The sequence below is a fragment of the Eptesicus fuscus genome, chromosome 11 (genome assembly GCF_027574615.1).
Source record: "Eptesicus fuscus isolate TK198812 chromosome 11, DD_ASM_mEF_20220401, whole genome shotgun sequence".
Taxonomy (NCBI): Eukaryota; Metazoa; Chordata; class Mammalia; order Chiroptera; family Vespertilionidae; genus Eptesicus; species Eptesicus fuscus.
This window is the reverse complement of record NC_072483.1, coordinates 92,598,600-92,620,956: the sequence shown is the minus strand read 5'-3', so window position 1 is coordinate 92,620,956 and position 22,357 is coordinate 92,598,600. Positions and strand designations below refer to the sequence as shown.

At 51.6% G+C, this 22,357-nt stretch overlaps 1 protein-coding gene across 2 annotated transcripts in view; it reads left to right on the top strand.

The window, feature by feature from the left end:
• GULP1 (GULP PTB domain containing engulfment adaptor 1) overlaps positions 1 to 22,357 on the top strand; it is a 146,985-nt gene that overhangs the window by 626 nt on the left and 124,002 nt on the right. The window lies entirely within an intron of this gene.

The following is a 22,357-nucleotide window of genomic DNA, read 5'->3' as shown; positions in this document are numbered from 1 at the left end:
CTTTTGTTGGCGGAGCGCGGGCCCGGGGCGGCGGGATGGTTGGAAGCGCGGGGCGGGGAGGGCCCCGGCTGGGGGCGCCCGCGGGGTCCCCTTTGGCTGGGGGTCCCCGTTGGCTGGGGGGTCCCCGTTGGCTGGGGGTCCCCTTTGGCTGGGGGTCCCCAGAGCTCCTCCGGCGGGCGCTGCGGGGAGGGCGCACCGCGGGCGGGCGGGCGGGGGGAGACCCTGGTTTCCTGCCCCACAGCCCGGCTCCCACCGGGTCCTCCCCGGGGCCGCCTCCTCCCCGGACCGCACCCCGCACCCTCGGGGCTCCCGCGAACTCGGGGTGTGTTTACGCTGCCGAACGGGACCTGACGGCGCCCGGCCGAGCGGGGCTGTGGCGGGTGCGGCGGGGCGCGCACTTGGGGTGCGGACACGCCCGGGAGGGGAGGCCGCGGCCCGGGTCCGGGATGGAGGTCCCGCCCGAGCTCGGTCCCGGCGCCCCCACGACATTCCCTGCGCCGTGTCCGCCGTGTCCGCCCTGAGGGCACAAAGCCGCCCGCGATCGGCCGGGGAGGGAGGCCCCGGTGGGGGACCTGCTTTAAAAAAACACAAACACAAAAAGCAGCGGCGGTGCGCCCACAGCGGAGGGAAAGTTCTTGGAGAGGGTCCGGTTCTGGCCCACTTGCTCGTTTCCAGGACCAGCCGGAGGCGCGAGGCAGGATGCGGTGTCGGTGGTACCCAGGGGTCCTCAGGTGCCAAAGGGGAGGCGAGGAGACGGGGAGCCGCTTGGAGAGGAGGGGACAAGGGTCAGGTCTGCGGGTCTCCCGCCTCTCCGGGCCTGCCCTCCGCCCGCAAAACCCAGCAGCGGGAGAGCCCGCCGCCGGGGCGCACAGGCCGGGCTGCAAGCCTCGCTGGCCGCGGCCCAGGAGCGCGCACTGCCCGCCGGCCGCATCCTCCCAAGTCTCCTGGAGCGGAGCTGCCAGAGGGTCCCCGAGTTTTCAGGACGGACCAGGCCGGGAGAGGAGGGGACGGACCAGGCCGGGAGAGGAGGGGACGGACCAGGCCAGGAGAGGGGACGGACCAGCAGGGAGAGGGGACGGACCAGCAGGGAGAGGGGACGGACCAGCCAGGAGAGGAGGGGACGGACCAGGCCAGGAGAGGGGCCTGGCGGATGGCCCAGCCCTGGAGCCCGCTCGGAGCCCGGCTGAAGGAGCAGGGAAGCTTTGCCCGGTCCTTGGAGGGAGCTGTTGGGTGCGCTGGGTGAAACAAGGGGTTTCTTTTGCAGTGAGAGTGTTTCAATGACTACGATCCGTCTTCTTGGCAAAAAAGGAAACTAAACAGCTCAGCTGGCGGGGCTCAGAGGCTGAGTGTCGACCTCTGAACCAGGAGGTCAGGGCTCCGATCCCCAGTCAGGGCACAGGCCCGGGTTGCAGGCTCCATCCCCAGTGGGGGGCCTGCAGGAGGCAGCTGATCCATGATGTGTCCTATCTCTCTCTCTCCCTTCCTCTCTGAAATCAATACAAAATATATATATATATTTAAAAGTAAACTGGACACGGAGTGGGTGGGGTACGCCACAGCGAGGCCGAGGGGCTGAGGGGGGCGGGTGGTGGCTCCTGGTGGGCTGCCCTGGAGCAGGGCCCTGGCTGGTCTGCGGAGCGGGTTTCCAGAGGCTCACACTTTGTTGCGATCTGCCTCCTCAGCGGGACTGGGCTTGCTGAGACTTCCCTCCCTCGACCTTGACCTTCTTTGTTTTCATGGCCGGCGAGAAGCGGGGACTGGAGCTGCGAGCAGATGGTTTCCCCCTAAATGGAATAATTCAGTGAGGAGTCCTCCCACGGCGCCGATTTGGGTCACGGAATTAAAGCGGAAACCCGTGCCCGGCTGCCTGTCTGTGTTGCGGACAGGGACCCTGATGCATGGACCCCCTGGCTCCTCACCGGCAGGGGTAGCATTCGGGGATCTCAGGGTTCCCCACAACACGCGCGGCCAGCACTCCGGGGCCTGTGCTTCTGAGCCCAGAGCGGCGGGAGCGCAGAGCCTGGCCGCAGTTCAGACCCTTCTTTTATGGAGTAAAATAGTCCGTCCATTTTTCTCCTTCCAGGGGCGTGGGCCACTCCCGGGGGTCTGGGGAAGGAACGGTTAAGCGCACAACGCGGCCTGCACCTCCTCGGGATGGTGCGCCTGCGACGTGAGGGTCCGTGTGGGTTGACTGTGGGTCACCCTCGGCAGCGTGCTGGCCTGTGACGTCCCCGTTGCCCCTCGCAAAGTAAAGAAGCCTTTTCCGTGATCGCCAGCCCCGCGGGAGCATTACACAGACGGAATTATGTTCACAGGTTTTCAGGCACAAAAGTCAGGGTCTCGGACTCGGTCGGTTCACTTGAGATGCCAGAGGTCACGTAGCCGCCTTTACATGTGGAGCCCACGTGGAATGCGGGCACGCCCGCCGTTCCCTTATAAAACGCGGGGCTTTTGCGTGTCAGTCGTAGCTAAAGCTGGGTGGGACGGAAGGGTAATACGTGTTCATTTCGGCGCCCGTTGGGTGAGATTGCGTTATGGTTGAAGCTGAGTCATTCTCCCAAGCAGAAAGGAGCAGTCAGCAGATTCCTCTATTTGTATCTCACGGTGCGTTTATCCTCGGGACCGTTCTGGGTTCGGCTCGAGCTTGTCTCTCCGAGATGCTACCAGATGGACTTGTGAGTTTGGCTCTGTTCTCGGAAACGGCACTTGAGGGACGAAAATACATTTACGATGCACAGACTTCCTTTTTCCAGTGGCCGCCACAGACTTCCTTAAGGACCTAGCGGGAAGCGGGAGGAGCCCTGTACGAACTGATGCACGTGCTAAATTAATTCCCTCATTTCCTCAAACTTCGACAGGAGGAAAAATGGGACTTTATCTGAACACGGTACTCATCTCAAAAGCAACGTGTCCGGGGCTGGCGGATCCAATAGTGTTGGCCTTAATGCAATTCGAGATCAGGAAATTTGGACTCGTTCCTGTGGGAGGTGAAATATGTTCACATTGGAAGAGGGGACAGGGTATAGACTTTGAACAGAGAAATCGCGTTTCTCTCAAGCAGGGGGGATAAGAAATTGAAATCAGCCCTTTATTTGTATAAATAATGGCTACAAGTCATTGTCCAGAGCTAGGCTAGCAATCGGTGTTGATGCTTTTTTTTTTTTTAAAGGCTCTGTTGTTGGCTAGCTTTGTGCTTGCTGTAGGCTCAGAAAATGTTCCCAGCTCTCCTAACGATGCTCACAGCGCACGACTGTTTTTCACGGGAAGACGGTCGGTTGACTCGATAATCGTGCGGGAGAAGAGGGGCTCATTTTCCGTTTTCGTCAGAATAACGTCGTTGTGGTGAATTCGGGAGTCAGTCTTTCCGGTGCTGTGTCCTTGATGGCCTGGGGAAGGGGGCCCCAGTTTGCTCACATGGCACGGGTGAGTAAGTGAATTTGGGTCACAGCTGTGGTGGCCAGTCTATGGTGTGCTGCCTTGCAAAGGTCACGCATGTGGAGAGGAGTTTTAGAGGACACTGCATGGTTTGTGGGGGGCGCCCAGTAGGGCCTGTCTAGGGAGCGGGGGCTGCCTTTCTTTCCTGTTTGCTGTTAGCTGTTAACGTGACGTAGACGATACAGACGACAGACAGATAGAAGCCCACGCTTCCTGGTCACACGCCGTCTGAGAGGAGGTCCCGGATGTAACTTAGAAACTCACCTGCTGTAGGTGCCACCTCCTCGCCCACTTTCTCTCTTGCTCTGTCTTTACATAAATGTGTGTGTGTATATATGTATATGTATGTATATATATGTGTGTATATACATGTGTGTGTGTGTGTATATATATATGTATGTATATATGTATATGTGTATATATATATTTTTCCCCTTGGTGTTTATCTGTGATAGGTATATTTTCCATCGAGAAAAATAACTTCCATAAATTGATACTTCTGAGCCAATTTTCACCATTCATTTAAAGTATTTTCCAGATTCCTGTTGCTAGAGATCTGTGGCTTTTTTTCTTCTTTAAACAATAGAGGAATGTTTAGTCTTTTAATTATACTTGTACAGGTTGAAGGAAGCGGTGGGAAAGATCTGTGACCCGCCTTCTGGGTTCTGGGCTCTGGAGATGACAGTCCCGGAGGTATGGGGGAGGAACAGACGTGACTGTCAGGCCTTCGGGCTGGTCTAGCCATCACATGATGATCTCGGAGAATTTAAACGTGGCCAGAGCGGCCAGCAAAGAGCAGATCAATGGTTTGGGCTCCATCCGCGCTCTGGTTGAAATGACGGTGGTCGTTCACATGACTGGACACCTGCTGGGTGAGAGGTTTGGTGGAATAAAGTAACAGCATCAGCAACCTGTAAACGGAGTCCTTCAGGATGGGGCTGTGTAACATTTTCAACTAGTTATGTGATATTTTATCAAATGATAACTCAGCCCTTTCTCAGTTTGGATTTAAATTGAGACAGCATCTTAGTTAAAAACCATGAGACAGGGTGTCAGTGAGCAAACCATGCATGCGTATGGATGGGACCCCCCCCCCCCCCAGCCCCCCACAAGAGGGAGTCCAGGCCCTGGAGGTTCAGAGGCGGAGGGGAAGCTGAAGGTGAGGCATTCAGAGGGAGGGGGGAGGGGAGGTGCCTCCGGGCTTCCAGGGGTCACAGCCTGGGGACGGGGCAGAGGCTTAGTGAACAAGTGTGCCCTCCGGCCCTGAGATAGTTAAGAGGTTCTCTCTGATAACGTGGTCTCTCCTAGGCCAGGCCCCTCACTCAGAGTCCTCGCCCTAGATAAAGGGGCAGGAGTTTCTCTGGGGCCTGAAGCTGGAACTGCCCCTTCATCTAGCCCAGAGCGTCTGCATACCACACACAGCAGCTCATGGCCAGGTGAGGGGCTCTACAGCCCTCCTCCCCGCACCCTCCCCCTCCGCTCCCCACCCCCCTGCCCCCTCAGGCCTTTTTGCTTTTCTTAAGTAGAGCCACAGGCAAATGTGCATGTGACCGGCCGGTTTATAAGGCGCATTGAAGTGATGGTCCTGTGGAAGGGCAGTGTTTTCCTGCAATTGTATAGCGTTTTCTTACAATTATAAGATGCTGCTGTTGACCCGTTTCCTGAAACTCCAGCCACAAGTCCTCCAGGAATTTCAGAGAATTTAAACGTGGCCAGAGCGGCCAGCAAAGAGCAGCTGAATGGTGTGGGCTCCGTCCGCGCTCTGGTTGAAATGACGGTGGTCGTTCACATGACTGAACACCTGCTGGGTGAGAGGTTTGGTGGAATAAAGTAACAGCATCAGCAACCTGTAAACGGATCCTTCAGGATGGGGCTGTGTAACATTTTCAACTAGTTATGTAACGTTTTATCAAATGATAACTCAGCTCTTTCTCAGTTTGCATTTAAATTGAGACAGCATCTTAGTTAAAAAAAAAAAAAAGCAGTCGGAGCCATCTGTACTGTGGTAGCAAGTCTCAAAGTTTGGGGTAATTAAAAATGGATCTAAGACAGTGGTCGGCAAACCGCGGCTCGAGAGCCACATGCGGCTCTTTGGCCCCTTGAGTGTGGCTCTTGCACAAAACACCACGGCCTGGGCGAGTCTATGTTGAAGAAGTGGCGTTAGGAGAAGTTTAAGTTTAAAAAATGTGGCTCTCAGAAGAAATGTCAGTCGTTGTGCTGTTGATGTTTGGCTCTGCTGACTGATGAGTTTGCCGACCGCTGGGCTAAGAGAAACAAAGTGTGGTTTTAGGCTCTTGGCTTCCGTCAGAGCTATTACAGCTGTCCCGGGGGCCCGTATTTTAAAGCCGGATTTTAACAGCAACTGGCTCCTTCACCTAGATTTCCACGTGGGTGAGTTAAAACTCAGGCTGGTCAGTGCTGATACGCGTTTCACTTAAGGAGACAAAGTACTTTGTAAAGGGTTTTGAAGGTCGACATGAATGTTCGTCTCTGCGCTCCGTTCGGTGTGTGTCTGCCGTTGAGACTCGCCGTAGCCAGCGCGGGGTCCCGGCTGATGGTGGAACCTCCTACCGCCTCCTTGAGGATCTGCTTCTACATCACAAAAATTTCCCACACAGATGCGGCCGCTGCTGGCAGTGCCCTGGACACCGGGGAAGCCCGGCGGCTCGTCAAGGACAGTTGTGTAACCAAGTTCACTCATCAGTACCGTGAGGACGCGGCTCTCCCGTGTGGTCTGGCAGAGTCCCGTCTGGGGGAATTGCTAGGACGCCCATTGGCGTAATGAACTGTCTTTGAAGTTCTCTAAATGTCACCTGAAATGGCAAAACCCCGCTGCCATTTCAGAGTAGTGCTGTTTTGGAATGCTGTGCGTTATTATTTCTGTTTCGGTGCCTCCGTTGTGAGCCTGCATGTTAGGAGAGAAGCCTTCCAGTTGTTAACAGCAGCGAATTAGAACTATGACAGCCCGGCCAGGGTGGCTCAGGGGTTGAGTGTCAACCTACCCACCAGGAGGTCACGATGTAGATTCCCCGTCAGGGCACAGGCCCGGGTTGTGGTCTTAATCCCCAGTGGGGGGCGTGCAGGAGGCAGCCGATCCATGGTTCGCTCATCATGGATGTTTCTCTCTCTCTCTCCCTCTCCCTTCCTCTCGGAAGTCAATACAAACATATTTCAGAAAAGCACTATTCTATTGCCAATATTGTCTTTGATCCTTTCTAGAGGAGGAGCCAGTACTGAATGACGCCGATGACAGCTCAGGCTCAGCCGCTTCCATGCAGGAGACGAGGAACGTTGTGATTAGTTTGGAAACGGGAGATTTCCTACAGGGCAGAGGGGCGTTACAGAACAGTGTGTGACTCGATGGAATAAACCTTTCTTGGGGACTTCCTTGATCAATAGGATACCGCTTTCCTTCCAGTCTGTCATGGACACTGCAATCCCTCCCCCTCACTCTGGAAAATGTAACTGTGGGTAAACTATGAGCCAACAAAGAAAGGGATTCTTATAGGATCCAGTTGAATTAAATCAGTGTTTACTGAACACACTTGTTTTGTTTTATACACAGTTTGTTCACCCACTTGCTGTCCCACCCATGCGTGTGCTCATGGCTTGCTCCTTGTCAGTGCCCTGGAGATCGAACCCGCAACCGTGGTGCCCTGACCATTAACAGAACCTGGACCTCCTGGTTCACCCACTGAGCCACACCAGCCAGGCTGTCTTCCTGTGGATGATCATGACCACTAGGAGCCGCTCAGAGACGTTCCAGAGCTTGAACCGTGTTAGTTATCTTTCAAAACTGCCATCTTCTTTCTTTTTCCATTTCTCCAGGTCTAATTAGCGTGTAATTGGACTCACAAGATTGGAGTGGGCTCTCCATGCCCTCCTCTGGCGGGCCCTTGAACCTGGATAGGAAACAATAACATCATTACCTTCATAAACACCTAATTACATTCAGTGCCTTTTTAATTTTGACGGTAGGAACACACACACACACACATACACGCGTGCACACATGCACAAACAGTACTCTTAATAGCACTTGTCACCTTCCAGAAGTTGCAGATGTTTGTTGTCGTGTCTCATTGCTCTGGCTGCACGTATTTTGAAATGTTTATCACTAGTTTGAAAATATACTAATAATTATACCTGCTTCAAGATGCCATTTTTATATGTGGATATGGCTGTAGATACTATATCTCAAGCTCGTTAAAATATACTTTGTGACTGCCAGTGACAGGTCACTGAGGCGGCCTGGTTCCTTGGTTCGGTCACGGCTGATGAGCTAGGTGAGCGGACGCGCGGGGAGGTGGGCGAGGAGCGTCCGCTTGTACTCAGGAGGGGACACACCCGCCTTCGCCTGGGTCCTGTCGGAGCAGATGGTGCAAATGGCTGCGGGTTCTCTTCTGTTCTCAAGGAGACCCGGGAGGACAAAACAGATGCGGTAACGAGGGAGCAAAACAGGCAGAGAACCCCTGCTTGTTGGCATTGCCGGGCCCCTGAGTCAACCTGTCCTATTTCTGAATTGACTGTTGTGTGAAATCACGAATTTCTTCACCTTCCAAGCCGATTTGAACTAGGAATGCAGTTATTGGAGACAGTGTCTTCATTAGCACAGTCAGTAAGTGGCGTTCTGATTGGAAATAAACATTTTAGGACATCACTTAGGTTATTGCATAACAGTTATGGGCCTGGCCGGGAGCATCGTCCCGATGCTGTAGGTTGTGGGTCCTCTTCCAGGTCGGGGCACATACGAGAAGCACCGATGAGGGAGTGCGTAAGGAAGTGGAACAACCAAGTCTGTTTCTCTCTCCCTCCCTCCCTCCTGTTCTCTCTCTCTCTCAAAATCAATCAATAACAAATTTTAGAAGAAAAGAAAGAAAACTTAGACTGCTTGTGTTCCAGAAAGGGGACAGGGCCCAGAGCGGGTCTGCCAGGCCGGCCAGTGGTGTGGGCCCCTGACTCCGTGCAGGAAAGATGAGACGACTAGGGTTTTGCCAGCTGGGTGAGCTGGGGGCTCTGACCTGCTGGTCCCGCCGGCCTCTGCCGAGCGGGTCAGTCTGTGCGGGGAGGGGGCGGGTGGGGTGGGAAGGGGAGCGTGTTCCTCTCCTGCTCGCGTCTCCTGCTCGCGGCGTGGAAGTCCCACGGGAGCGGATCCTGTGCTCCTTCTCCCGGGACCCAGGAGCCAGCAGAGCCGGGCCCGGGAGGCACTCTGCTGAGCGATGAGGGGCGGACAAGCAGGACTTGAGGCTCTTCGGAGGGGTGTGCCTCATCCGACAGGCGGACTGGAGTGACGCCTGGGGAGGGGCTGCCAGGAGATGCAGGTGCTGGAGAGGGAACGTGACCCGGCCACGCCTGTCCAGCTCGGCCTTCACCCGGGGTCCCCTGAGGACCAGTCCTGGGAGAGTCCGTCTTTATCTCAGATGCATCAGCAGCAGCGACCTGGACTCTGCACCCGGCCGGCCGGCAGCTCCGCACGCTGTCTCCTTGCCTTTCCTACCTCCTCACACGCCATGGGGAGGAGTGGCAGGGTCCTTCATGCCTGCTTTTCCTTTCTTAAAAGCATTTTTGTTGTTTTATTCCTCACCTAAGGATATTTTTTCCATTGAGTTTTAGAGAGTGGATGGGAGAGAAGGGGAGGGGTGGGGAGAGAGAGAGAGAAACATAGATGTGAGAGAGACACATCCATTGGTTACTTCCAGCATGTGCCCCGTCCAGGGCCGGGGGTTGAGCCTGCCATCCAGCTACGTGCCCTTGACCACAAATCGAACCTGTGACTCGTGGGTGTGAGAGCCACATTCTAACCACTGAGCCACACCAGCCAGGGCCAGGGCCTGTGTTTCTCTGACTATTAAAGATGATACATGTGGTTACGCCTCTGTGAGCAGTTCAGTCCTAAAATCACGTTTCTTCCAGATTGAAGTAGAAATTGCATTTTTACAAAATATCCTGGGAGCAAAATGTAGCTGGCACCGTCCGATCCATGGTATTTCCATTGTTGATTTGGGGAGCAGATTCTGAGAAGTGGCGACAACCAAAGATAAATAATTAGCATAACTTAATAGTCACTCAGTTTGCATACGTTTGTCTGTTGGAATAATTACAGGGGTTTATGTTCATATCTTTTACATTATTCCAGGTTTATTTCTCCAACTTGTCAAAATGTTTTGAAAAATGCCACTTGCTAATCAAGTATGAGAAATAGGAGTAAACATTTTGATTCATTAATGGATATCATATTAATGTATAACTCCCCTTGAAAACTTGAGGACACTTTTTAAAAATATATTTTTATTGATTTCAGAGAGGAAGGGAGAGGGAGAGAGAGATAGAAACATCAATGATGAGAGAGAATCATGGATTGGCTGCCTCCTGCACGTCCCCTACTGGGGATCTAGCCTGCAACCCAGGCCTGTGCCCTGACTGGGAATTGAACCTGGGACTCTTGAGTCCACAGGCCGATGCTCTATCCACTGAGCCAAACCGGCCAGGGCGCGGACACTTACTTTATTTATAACATATAATAAAGTACCTGGTTATAGGATTGTATGACTCAGTATATGTTTTATAAAGACATGTTCACAGTGTAATTTTTAAAATGCTATTAAATATATTGATAGACTTGTGTTATCTGTAGTGTGATACACACACACACACACACACACACACACACACACTGAGTGGCCAGATTATTATGATCTCTGCACGCATAATAATCTGGCCACTCAATATATATATATTAGAGGCCTGGTGCATGAATTCGTGCATGGATGGGGTCCAGCCAGCCTGACCAGGGGGAGGGGACATGGGCGGTTGGCTGGCCTGCCTGCTGGTCGAACTCCTGGTCGAGGGGACAATTTGCATATTAGCCTTTTATTATGTAGGATATACACTGAGTGGCCAGATAATTATGCATTCAGAGATCATAATAATCTGGCCACTCAGTGTATATATATATTTATGTATATATAGTGCGTAGAAGGTGGTGGTAGATGGAGCAAGAAGTGTTTTTTTGAGAATGAAGTTATAGTTCCATAACCACATGGGTTTTATGGCCGCAGCCTTTTCATTTCTAGTTTCTCATTGTTCCTTTTCTGCACTTTGACACGATAATCTTCAGCACCGGCCAACATCTCACCTGGCTGTTCATGTTCAGTCACTGTCATTGATGAGGGAGAGACTTGATGATGCTCGCCGTTGGATGAGATGACTGGTTTCCTTCTCATTCATGTTGTGTCCCATAAAATAAGTTAATAAACGAGAAAAGACAATCATAAAATAGCAGGGCAGTTGCGCCTGCTCAGGATGAAGTAAAGCCGTCAGAGAAAGTTCTAAGTATTTCTTTAACTGCTCGTTGACTGTGGCTGTCTGTGCTGTTTTGTGATTCAGAGAAACCCTGTGGAATCCGTTCAGCGATGCTGTCGTGTTTTTATAACTATTAGGAGGATTGGTGAGTTTCTAAACATGTCTTCAACGGCCTACTACAGCGATTTTCAACTTTTTCCATCTCATGACGCACAAACTAATTGTAAAATTCTGTGGCACACCAACACAATTTTTTTTTGCTGATCTGACAAAAAGCTGGGTATAATTTTGGTTTATTCACACCGGGCAGCTGTTGTGTTGGTGGTTGTCATTTTTTAATTTGATAAAGTAAGGGAAAAGAGGTTGGTGCCTGGACAAGCAGTCCCGTGTCGCATGCTTTAAAGACCCTCACGGCTCCCCCGTGGCTGCGGCTCCCCCGTGGCTGCGGCTCCCCCGTGGCTGCGGCTCCCCCGTGGCTGCGGCTCCCCCGTGGCTGCGGCTCCCGCGTGGCTGCGGCTCCCCCGTGGCTGCGGCTCCCCCGTGGCTGTGGCTCCCCGGCTTCTCCCTGGCTGGGAATCGCCGGCCTCCTGGTGCCAGCTGATCCGTTTCCGGAAGGGTCTCAGAGCACCCGTGTCAGTGAGAGTCCAGTAGTGGGCGATGAGCCGAAGACATCCACCTCTTTCCTTTGGATGAACTCCATCCGTGGGGATGGAGCTCACTCAGTGCATCATCTACTTTATGAGTGATGTTTGTTTTCTTAAAAAAGGTGAACCTATGGGATCAGCTCAGTAGGGTTTCTTCACAAATTCCTCTGTGGGAGGATGAGTGAAGCAGGTCCTGAAGCTTTTAACCGATTAGTATCTCATAGAAAGCAAGGTGTTTGCATGAAGAGTTCACAGATTATAGCAGAATTTTTGCCTTTTGCTTTTGGGAAAACTCATTCTTTAAAAAAAAATTAAGTCATTTCACGTGACTGCATTCCCCTTCTAAAGGATCCAAATCCTCCCACGATCCGGAGAGCAGAATGTGAATGTGTCCCTCCGGGCCCTCACACCGCACCCCTCCGAGGTGCAGCGGCTCAGGTTCGGAGTGTATCGTTCCGGACCAATCCTCCCCGCGTACAAGCACACACACCTTCATGTTACAGAATAAACAGGAGAGCATAATGCACACCCTTTAACCTGGGGTGGAAGACAGCACATGTTTTGAAATTCAGTAATGTGGTTTGTATAACCCCAGGTCACTAATATTTGGACAATTTACCCAAGTAGTTATCACCGCGGCCAATGTGTGTCTCTCTGAGTTATTCTAGCTTTTTTTAATTTCTATTTTTTTTGCATAGCATCGCTGAGAAATGGGCATCATGTCCACGAGAGAGTGGGACAATCATGTACACGTCAGTCCATTCACCAACAAGACAGAAACATGGCTGAGAAAATGGCTGTTCATTGTTCCTCTGTAAGGGCTTGTCCAGGCTGCCCGTTCTGTCTGTCTGTCTGTCTGTGATCATTGCTGGTGGCCCCGTATTCCTTCCTTATTGTTACCCACACAGTCACTGTTACAACACCTCAGACTTGTCCTTAATTCGCTTTGATTTTCTTTTTATCTTGTTTTCCTTCTCCGCTGACCTCCTGTGCTTTTCCTGTCTTCTCCTGCTTTTGACCCTGGCATTTTATTTTAATTAATTAATTTATTTATTTATATTGATTTTTTACAGAGAGGAAGGGAGAGGGATAGAGAGCTAGAAACATCGATGAGAGAGAAACATCGATCAGCTGCCTCCTGCACACCCCCTACTGGGGATGTGCCCGCAACCAAGGTACATGCCCTTGACCGGAATCGAACCTGGGACCTTTCAGTCCGCAGGCCGACGCTCTATCCACTGAGCCACACCCGGTCCGGGCTGGCTGACCCTGCCATTTTGGAGCATGTTTGACGGTGATGGACTGAGTGTAGGATTTCTCCACCTTGGCAATACGGACCTGCCCACTGAGTTTAGTGGATATTAAAAATCTACGTGGACTGTGTCATCCTAAAACTATTCTCACATTTAAGTCTTGATTGAACCACTGGCAATGTCTGGGTATCACGTGTACAGCTTTTATTACATTTATTTTAAATAAATCTTTCTGAAGACTTAAATGTCTTTAGAAGGGAAATATACATGGTCTATAGTGTTAGTGAAGTAAAGGGGTTATAGGAAAGGTTACTCGGGAATCTGCCACATTTTGGCAAACAGGATTTGAGGGAATTTGTGCATTACAAGACCTGCCCTCTGACCGCAGCGGCGTCAGGTTCTACAAATGGGAATTTTCTAGAACACGACCAAACATTCTTCTACGTCATTATTTTGAAACTTCATACACTGTGGCCTCAGTAAAATAATAGCCATTATGGAATATAATTGAGTATAATGCATGTATGTCTTAGAGCTCTGTGGGAGGAGGAGGGAGGGGGAGAGGGGAGGTTGGCGTGGGCTTAGCTGAGGCCATTAAGGAAGAGACTGACCTCTTCATTTTGTTCTGTTGTCATGGCATAATCTTCAGGACACCCCAGAGCCGTGGTCAGCAAACTGCGGCTCGCGAGCCACATGCGGCTCTTTGGCCCCTTGAGTGTGTCTCTTCCACAAAATACCACGGCCTGGGCGAGTCTGTTTTGAAGAAATGGCGTTAGAAGAAGCTTAAGTTTAAAAATGTGGCTCTCAAAAGGAATTTCAATCGTTGTCCTGTTGATATTTGGCTCTGCTGACTGATGAGTTTGCCGACCAGGGCCCCAGAGTAAGTGCTTAAGATCGCTCAGTTGTACATTTTCACGGACAGCAGGAAACCCCGTGTATCGCCTCGGCTGGCGTCATACTCATGCTGGTGTGCTGCACTCCGGATTTGTAGCTGTTCTTTTCCTTTTTTAATCTTTATTGTTGAACGCATTACATATGGCCCCCTTTTCCCCCACTGACCCTGTCTAGCCCCCCGCCCCCCACCCCAGGCCCTCACCCCCATAGTCTGGGCCATGGTCATGCCTGGATGCACACAGGTTCTGCGGTTGATCTCTTCCCACCCGCCCGCCTCCCCCCGCCTTCCCTCTGGGGTGTGACAGTCTGTTCCATGCCTCTGTCTCTGGGCCTATGTTTGCTCATCGGTGTGTGTTGTTCATTAGGTTCCACACGTGAGTGAGATTTAAAATGTGGACTCTGACTGCGCGGTGCAGCAGAGCGGCTGTTTCCGTTCACTTCTTGGGCCTCCACCCCCGTGGCCTCCTTGCTTGTGCTTCTTACCTTTCCTCCGGCCTCGGGCACTTCCTCTCCAGCCTCTCGGCCTGGTCCTGTTCGCCCTGCTCCGAACCTTCAGCATCTCACTCTCCGAAGACCTCTCTCTCTACTCTGTTCCCGCCACCACTGGCCGCGGTCCTCATACGTCCCATGATCTTCTTCTTCTTTTTCTTTATTTTTCATTGTTGGTAGTATTATGGATGTCTCCCATTTCCCCCTTCCCAGCCTCCACCTCTCCCCCCCCACCCAGGTCTTCACCCCGCTATGGCCCGTGTCCATGGGCTATGCATATAAGTACATATGTTCTTTGGTTTATCTTCCTGACACCCACCCCACATCGAGGTGTGTCCGTCTGTTCCACGCCTCCCTGCTTCGGGCCTTACTTTGTTGGTCAGTTCATTTTGTTCATTAGATTCCACACGTAAGTGAGATCAGGTGATACTTGTCTTTCTCAGTTTGACCCAGCAACCCCACATTTGGGAATATATCCTAAACTCCCCGAAACACCAATCAGAAAAAAACACATGCACCCGTGTGTACAATAGCCAAGCAGCACAATGTACAATAACTAATACATGCACCGTGTGTACAATAGCTAATACACGCACCGTGTGTACAATGGCCAAGCAGCACAATGTACAATAGCTAATACACGCACCGTGTGTACAATGGCCAAGCAGCACAATGTACAATAGCTGAGATCTGGAAACAGCCAGGCGCCCGTCAGTAGGGGAGTGGATGAGAAAGCTGGGGGGCGTTCCCACCGCGGATATGATAAAGCTGTGAACAGAGGCTCCGTTACCCGTTGGGACAGTGTGGAGGGGCCTGGAGAGCATCATGAACCCGTCACCTTCTACCCACAGAAACTGGACAGCCATGCGTCCTCAGGAGACCTCGCCTTTGCTGCTGTTGTCCTCGTCTCGTTCCCTCCACTCTTCTGGAAACCAGGAGAAATGTCTGTTAACACGGACACTCCTTCCGGGTTCAGCTCACAGAGCCCCTTCCCGAGGCTCCCGGCTCCGCTGACCCCTGGCCGCAGGAAGCCGGACTCCCTCCCCCACCTGTTGGCCTGCTTACCGTCACCTGTGTGTGTAGATGCGAGCTCCGCGTGGGGAGGCCGGGGGTTCGAGTCAGGCGTGTTCTCTGGTCTGTTCTCTGTGACCGCCCCAGAGGGACCGGCTGGTGGTTCCTGTTCGTTCCTTTCCGGGGACTCCGCTCCTCACACACCACGTCCCAGTGGCCGTGCGTACGCGTTTTAAGGAGCAGTAGCCACGGAGTTGTGAAGGAGAACTGCTTAATGTTTAATGTTCACTAAACCACAGCCTGAGGAATCTCGATGCCTTTCCACCCTCAGAGGAGCGGTTCCTTCTCCAGGGAAGTGCAGGGCTAAGGCGTTTGGGTGCGGGAGCTGCATGACAGCGCACAGGGAGGGGATATCTGAAGATGGCCAGTGTGTGTGCCTGCGTGCATGTGTGTCTGTGTGCATGTGTGTGTGTGTCTGTGTGCGTGCGTGTGTGTCTGTGTGTGTGTGTGTGTGTGTCTCTCTGTGTGTGTGTGTGTCTATGTGCGTGTGTGTGTGTGTATGTGTCTGTGTGCGTGTGTGTCTGTGTGTCTCTCTGTGTGTGTGTCTCTGTGTGCGTGTGTGTGTGTGTGTGTGCGTGTGTCTCTGTGTGTCTCTGTGTGTGTGTGTCTGTGTGCGTGTGTGTGTGTGTGTGTGTGTGTGTGCACACATGGGGAAAGGAGCGGTTGACTTTTACCATCACACTATTTTTTTCCACGTCTGTACCCATGAAGAGCTCAATGCCACTAGCCCTGAGAGCCATCCATGTTAACCACGGTCCCTAATGCCCGTTCCTCATGTCCACGGGGGAAGTCTATGCCATGGACACCGGAGAGGTTAGGGCAGTGGTCGGCAAACTGCGGCTCGCGAGCCACATGCGGCTCTTTGGCCCCTTGAGTTTTTAGCAAAGGCCAGCTTAGTAGTACCCTAATTAAGTTAATGACAATGTACCTACCTATATAGTTTAAGTTTAAAAAATTTGGCTCTCCAAAGAAATTCCAGTCGTTGTCCTGTTGATATTTGGCTCTGCTGACTAATGAGTTTGCCGACCACTGGGCTAGGGCATCCCCCGCTCACCTCCTGTGACTCACCTGTGCGGTTAGGAACTGGACAGGGAAAACCCGCCGCGTCTGCACATAGAACAGCAGGTGCCGTGGCGGTAGCGGGTCACTGAGTGGCAGGTAGGCTCCTGAGTGTGACGCCTGCTTCCACATTCGCTCGTATCATCAGTGGGATCTTACTGTGACACACGGCGCACAACAGATCCAGTCCCAGGTGTGTCTGTCTCCACTTACCTCCGAGGGGAACGCCAACCACAGGAAAGGGGAAAAGACATGGGCGAAGGGAGCTGATGGCCAGCCGCCCCGATCTCCAGCCAAGTCTGGGCCGTGCGTGGCCCGTGCCCCCGGAGGCCCCGGCTCCGAGCACTCGCAGGGCGGCCTCGGGGCTGGCGGTCTGGCCTGGACGGCACTGTGGGCCCCGAGGTGCGCCGACCGCCTCTCCTGCCCCGACTCACTGCTCAGGGGCCGTTCGGAAAGGAGCCTTGACAGCAGCTGCTTAGAGAACAACTGGGAACCCAGCAATGTCTCTGCTCCTCCCGGGAGGGGGGGGCGTCTCTGTGCTCCTCCCGGGAGAGGGGAGAGGTGGCGTCTCTGTGCTCACCTGGGAGAGGGGGCGTCTCTGTGCTCCCCCTGGGAGGGGGGGCGTCTCTGCTCCTCCCGGGAGAGGGGGTGTCTCTGCTCCTCCTGGGAGAGGGGGTGTCTCTGCTCCTCCTGGGAGAGGGGGCGTCTCTGTGCTCCCCCGGGAGAGGGGGCGTCTCTGTGCTCCTCCTGGGAGAGGGGGCGTCTCTGTGCTCCCCCTGGGAGAGGGGGTGTCTCTGCTCCTCCTGGGAGAGGGGGCGTCTCTGTGCTCCTCCTGGGAGAGGGGGCGTCTCTGTGCTCCCCCCCGGGAGGGGGGGCGTCTCTGTGCTCCTCCTGGGAGAGAAGGCGCAGGAGAGCCGCCTCAGGGCACCCCGCGCTCTCCCCGCCCGGGGCGGGCCTGTGCCCAGGGCCTCTAGGACGTGACCGGCACCGCTGGGAAACCTACATCCCGCTCCTGTGACCCGTTCAGAAGCCGCCTTCCTTTCGGAGCATCGTTTCCCTCCTACTCAGCGGAGTCAGCCTCAAGTGCGTTGGTGCTAAATGAGACTTTATTAATACAGAGATGGATATATATATATATATATATATATATATATATATTCCAAAAGTCTGTGCAGGGCATGTTTGTATGTCCTTAAAGTAGGTTATGCTGAATTGTGCTGATATTCTCTAATTTGGGAGAATCTGGGGCATGCAAATTTGCCAGAAATATTAGGCCACGCGGTGGCTGGTGTACTCCTTAGAGAATGCAGTGGAATTCCTGTTTATATTTCAGAAACTTTGAACACAATGGAAATGTTCAAAGGAAAACAAGTAAAATATCTAAGTATGGCTATTGTTGCTTCATTCCTTTGCAAACTCAAGTTATGCCAAGTCATATAGAATTATTTTAAGTTTGATTTTCTTAGTGGTTTCTGTCAGAGATTTATATTTGAAAATAGGGGAATTATGTAAGAAAAAAAAACAGTTTTCTAGTCTCATCCAGTTTTCATCATTGATTGTAACTTTTTAATTTGAGAGAGAGAAGGGGGGGGGAGGAGGATAGACGAGAGAGGAGGGGAGAGAGAGAGAGAGAGAGAGAGACTGATTTGTTGTTCCACTTCTTTATGCATTCATTCATTCATTCATTGGTTGTTTCTGACGGGGTCTTGAACCCCCAACCTTGGCGTATTGGGATGATACTCCAGCCAACTGAGCTACCTGGCCAGGCCTGACTGCAACTTTTTAAATTCTTTGAACACCCCTTTAGATAATGATAATAGTATTATAAGAATAATCTTCTTTGAATTTTAAGAGGAAGAAATAAATACCTTGGAATTTTACTTTCATTTTATTTTATGGTTAAATATATTTTGCTAGCCTTCTTTTTATAACTATTTGGAAATCATTGTAAACCTAGAATACATTTGAAAGAAGTTACTACATTAACCTGTTGGTAATATCTCACGTATGTTATCATTCGTGCTCTCAAAGTGTGTGTGTGTGTGTGTGTGTGTGTGTGTGTGTGTAATATGTGCAGACACTATATACACGTGTACATACATTTTTTTCTAAACCATTTGAAGGTGAGGTTTTTGTTTGTTTTGGTTTGGTAAGCTTTCTTATCTCCTTTGTTGTTGACTACCCATGTTCATGATGTAAGACATTTTCGTCTCATTTAGTCTAATAAAAGCATTCTGGTAAATTTGCTTTTCCGTTATTAGTCATTTTTATCCTAGCTTCAGTTTTTTATGCTCAATGTATAGGCCCACGAGGAGAACGTGTAGACAGTGGAGCCGGCCGTGCTGTTTTTCCTATGTGACCGATAGTTTCTTCTTTCCCTCTCTTCCACTCTCTCTTCCCCTCTCTCTTCCACTCTCTCTTCCACTCCGTCTTCCACTCCCTCTTCCACAGACAGACATCAGCGAGTGAGGTCCTTCTCTTAACGAAACCAGGGGTGGGTATGGGAGGTCTTTTCAGGGGATGTCTGCTAATGCTTTCCCTTTATTTGTCCTCATGGTACGTTACCTGGATCCCTTTTTCTCTCTTTTTGCCTTTTCTTCAGGGGTGGCCGGGGCGGTGTTACTGGAATCAGCAAATATGTTACTTGTTAGTATAATCTCCACCAACACGAGTTCCATAGTTTTCATGAATAAAACAGATGTTAGCTCTTCCGCTCCGCTTCCTTTTCCTCGAATGGCACCGACTTCGGGGAGTCTGGGAAACTCTCAGTAAAGAAGTAAAGCTATTCTGATTGCTGCACACATCTAGTCCCCAAATGTCAAAAATAAATGAGGAAACCAAGGAATCAGAGATTCTACTAATACACGTTTTTCACAGAGCCTTTCTTCAATGAACCCTGGCCAGAGGGAGGGAGTGTCTCATGAGGGACCTGGCTTGATGTCCTCATGGTGGATAGGAGTACGGAGGAGGATTTTTAAATATTTTATCCTCCCTTCCCTTTGGAATAGAACACACATGCCTTCTCTTTCCATGGCTTCTTTCACCAAAAATATCCGTGATCGACATCAAACATCGTGAACCCGCTCATCCTAACTCACCCGGGAGGCCTCAGAGGGGGCGACGCTGGAGGTGACGCCCACCTGTGACCTGACCTTCTTTCTGTGGCCTTTCCTCCTTGGTGAACCTGACCGCGGCCTTCAGTTCTCTAGGACGGGGGGTGAGGCCTGCGGGACGCCGCGCCGCGTCCACGCCGTGCCAGGCTCACACGAAGCCTCCGTCGTTTCTCCTTTGGACGAGAGAATCCCCCTGCCCTACAGCAAAGGCGTTCTCTTTAAGGCAGTAGAGCCGGGATGGCATGTGTAAAGCCGTGTTCAGTGGGCAGTCACGTGGATCATTCCTCAGGTTCTGTTTGGGTGGAGGCAGAAGGGGGGTGAAGTGGTGAGTGGGGCATCTTCAGACTCTCCTCCAGGATCGCTTCCCACCCTGGTCGCTCCTGCTCTCTGGCCTGGAGAGAAAAGGGATATAGACCCTGTTCCCCGGCCCCCTGGGAGGTGGCGGAGGGAGGGGAAGTGCGAGTTGAGGTCCCTCCCTTCGCTCTTTTCTTTCTGGGGGCCCCAGGCCGTCACCCTCTTGCCATCCTCAGTGTTCTCTCTCCGGCAGCCCGCCCTCAGGGACTCTGCTTCTGATCCCCAGTACCCTTCCCCGGTGACCCTTCAGCGCCGGGGTGGCACTGACGCTGCTGTTACTACCCTGGGATTCCCCACCTCCTCCCACGCCCTGGTCCTTCATTAATTCCCCACCAATTGCCTTACGTTCAGTGTGGCCCCATCTCCTTCCAGGGTCCTGGCTCACGGAGGCCAGTCCAGGAACCCCTCCATGATGCTTGGGCATCATCAGGGGCATGTGGAGCAGGTGAGGGTGAGGGGAAAGCCGTGGGGACGGGCAGGGAAGGAACCGCGGCGTGGACATCCACAGCTCTCTTCTCGGAGTGCTGGATGGACAGACAGCCAGGCGGCTGGACTGAGGAGCACGCGGGAGCGGGGTAGGCACCTGAGTCAGAGGGACGGCAGGATGAGGGGGAGACCATGTTGCCCTTGTGGAGCTTGTTCTCATTATGAACCTGGGGATCACTGGAGGTAATGACAGACGTGTGTCACTCTGACTACCGTGTGGGGGATAGACTTGGGGGGGAGAGGTGGAGGCAGGAGGCCCGGGAGGAGACGGTTGAGAAAGATGATGGTGATTGTAGCAGCAAAGATCGTGGGAAGTGGTGGGATTTGGTACGGGGGCAGGATTTGCTGGTGGATACAGGACGTCAAGAGAGGAATCCAGATTCATGCCAAATTTAGCACCTGGCTGGATGAATCTGGCATTTTTTAAAATATATTTTTATTGATTTCAGAGAAGAAGGGAGAGGGAGAGAGAAATAGAAACATCAATGATGAGAGAGAATCATCGATCGGTTGCCTCCTGCACGCACCCTACTGGGGATCGAGCCTACAACTCAGGCATGTGCCCTTGACTGGAATTGAACCCGGGACCCTTCAGTCCACAGGCTGACACTCTATCCACTGAGCCAAACCAGCCAGGATGAATTTGGATTTTTTTTATATGAAGACAACCATTAGAGGAAGAGTTCAGGGAGGAAGTTCAGAAATTTGATTTTGGACTTGTTACGTGTGAGATGCATCGAAGTAGATGTATTGAGTGTGAAGTTCGTGGGACATGTCTAAGGTTAGAGATACAAATTTAGGAGTCATCAGCATATATATTGTATTTAAAGTCAAGACAGAAAAATTACTAGTATCTAGACTGGGGGTTCTCAAACTCCTTCGTGAGATATTTGTAAATATAGTTTTTACTGTAAATATATGTGATTGGATCAGTCCTGTCAACCTTTAGAAACATCATTATGAAGACTAGACATTATATTTTATAAAAAAAAGAACTTGTGCATTTTATAATTAACATGCATACAACATAAGCAACCCATAAATGTGCATATCTATTAAAATACTGACATGTATGTAAACTCAGAGGTAGACATATGAAGTGTATATAACACGTAGACTATGTTTGAAAATATTGTGCCTCTTTGAAAAGCATTTTTATTTAAATGTCAGAAAGCGACAGTAATCACTGATTTTTTTTTTTTGCCCAAGAGAATTGTTATAACTCCGAAAAAAGAACATAAGGAGCATTAATGCATCTATCCCCGAAATGTCAACCTACTTTTAAAATGCAATTATTTGAAGCCATTTGTTTACAGTATAGCATCTTTATATGTCCGGATTTCAAACACTTGGGCCTTCTGTGTTTGAATTTTTTAGGATTTTGAATAAAGGGCAATTTGCAATAGTAAAGAAATCTTTATGACTTACAACACGGTGAGGAGGGTGGATTTCTGGGGTAGTTATTTGGTCACTGATCAGCCATTGAACTTACAACACTAAACACTCTGTAGGCTTAACTTCGCCAGAGCCTTTAGCAACACACACACACGCACACACACACACACACACACACACACACACACACACACACACTGGAGGCCCAGTGCATGAAATTGGTGCACGGGCAGGGTCTCTAGTGGCTGCCAGCTGCTGACGGGGCCTCCCTTCCCTGGACTGCCTGTCGCTGCCACCACTGGCCGGGCCTCCCTTTGCACCCGCCTTGGCCTGGCGCCGCCTGCTCACCCGCTCCACCTTCCCACTGTGGTCCACTCTGGTCAGGGCCCATCAGGGCTGGCAATGCCTCCACTGCTGCCTGCTGCCAGCGCCATGTCTCCCACGCCCACCACGTTCTGTGCCGCCCCCTGGTGGTCAGCGCACGTCTAACTCCCCGTCAAACTCCCGCCCATGGGGACAATTTGCATATCAGCCTTTTATTATATAGGATAGATAGATAGATAGATAGATAGATAGATAGATATAGATATATATGTATGTATGTATATATGTATGTACATATATGTATGTATATACATTTATTGATTTCAGAGAGGAAGGGAGAGGGAGAGAGAGATAGAAACATCAGTGATGAGAGAGGATCATTGATGGGCTGCCTCCCGCACACCCCCTACTGGCGATGGAGCCCACAACCCAGCCTGTGCCCTGACCAGCAATTGAACCGTGACCTCCTGGTTCATAGGTCGATGCTCAACCACTGAGCCACACCGGCCAGGCCCAGAGCCTTTTGCTTTTACTTGCT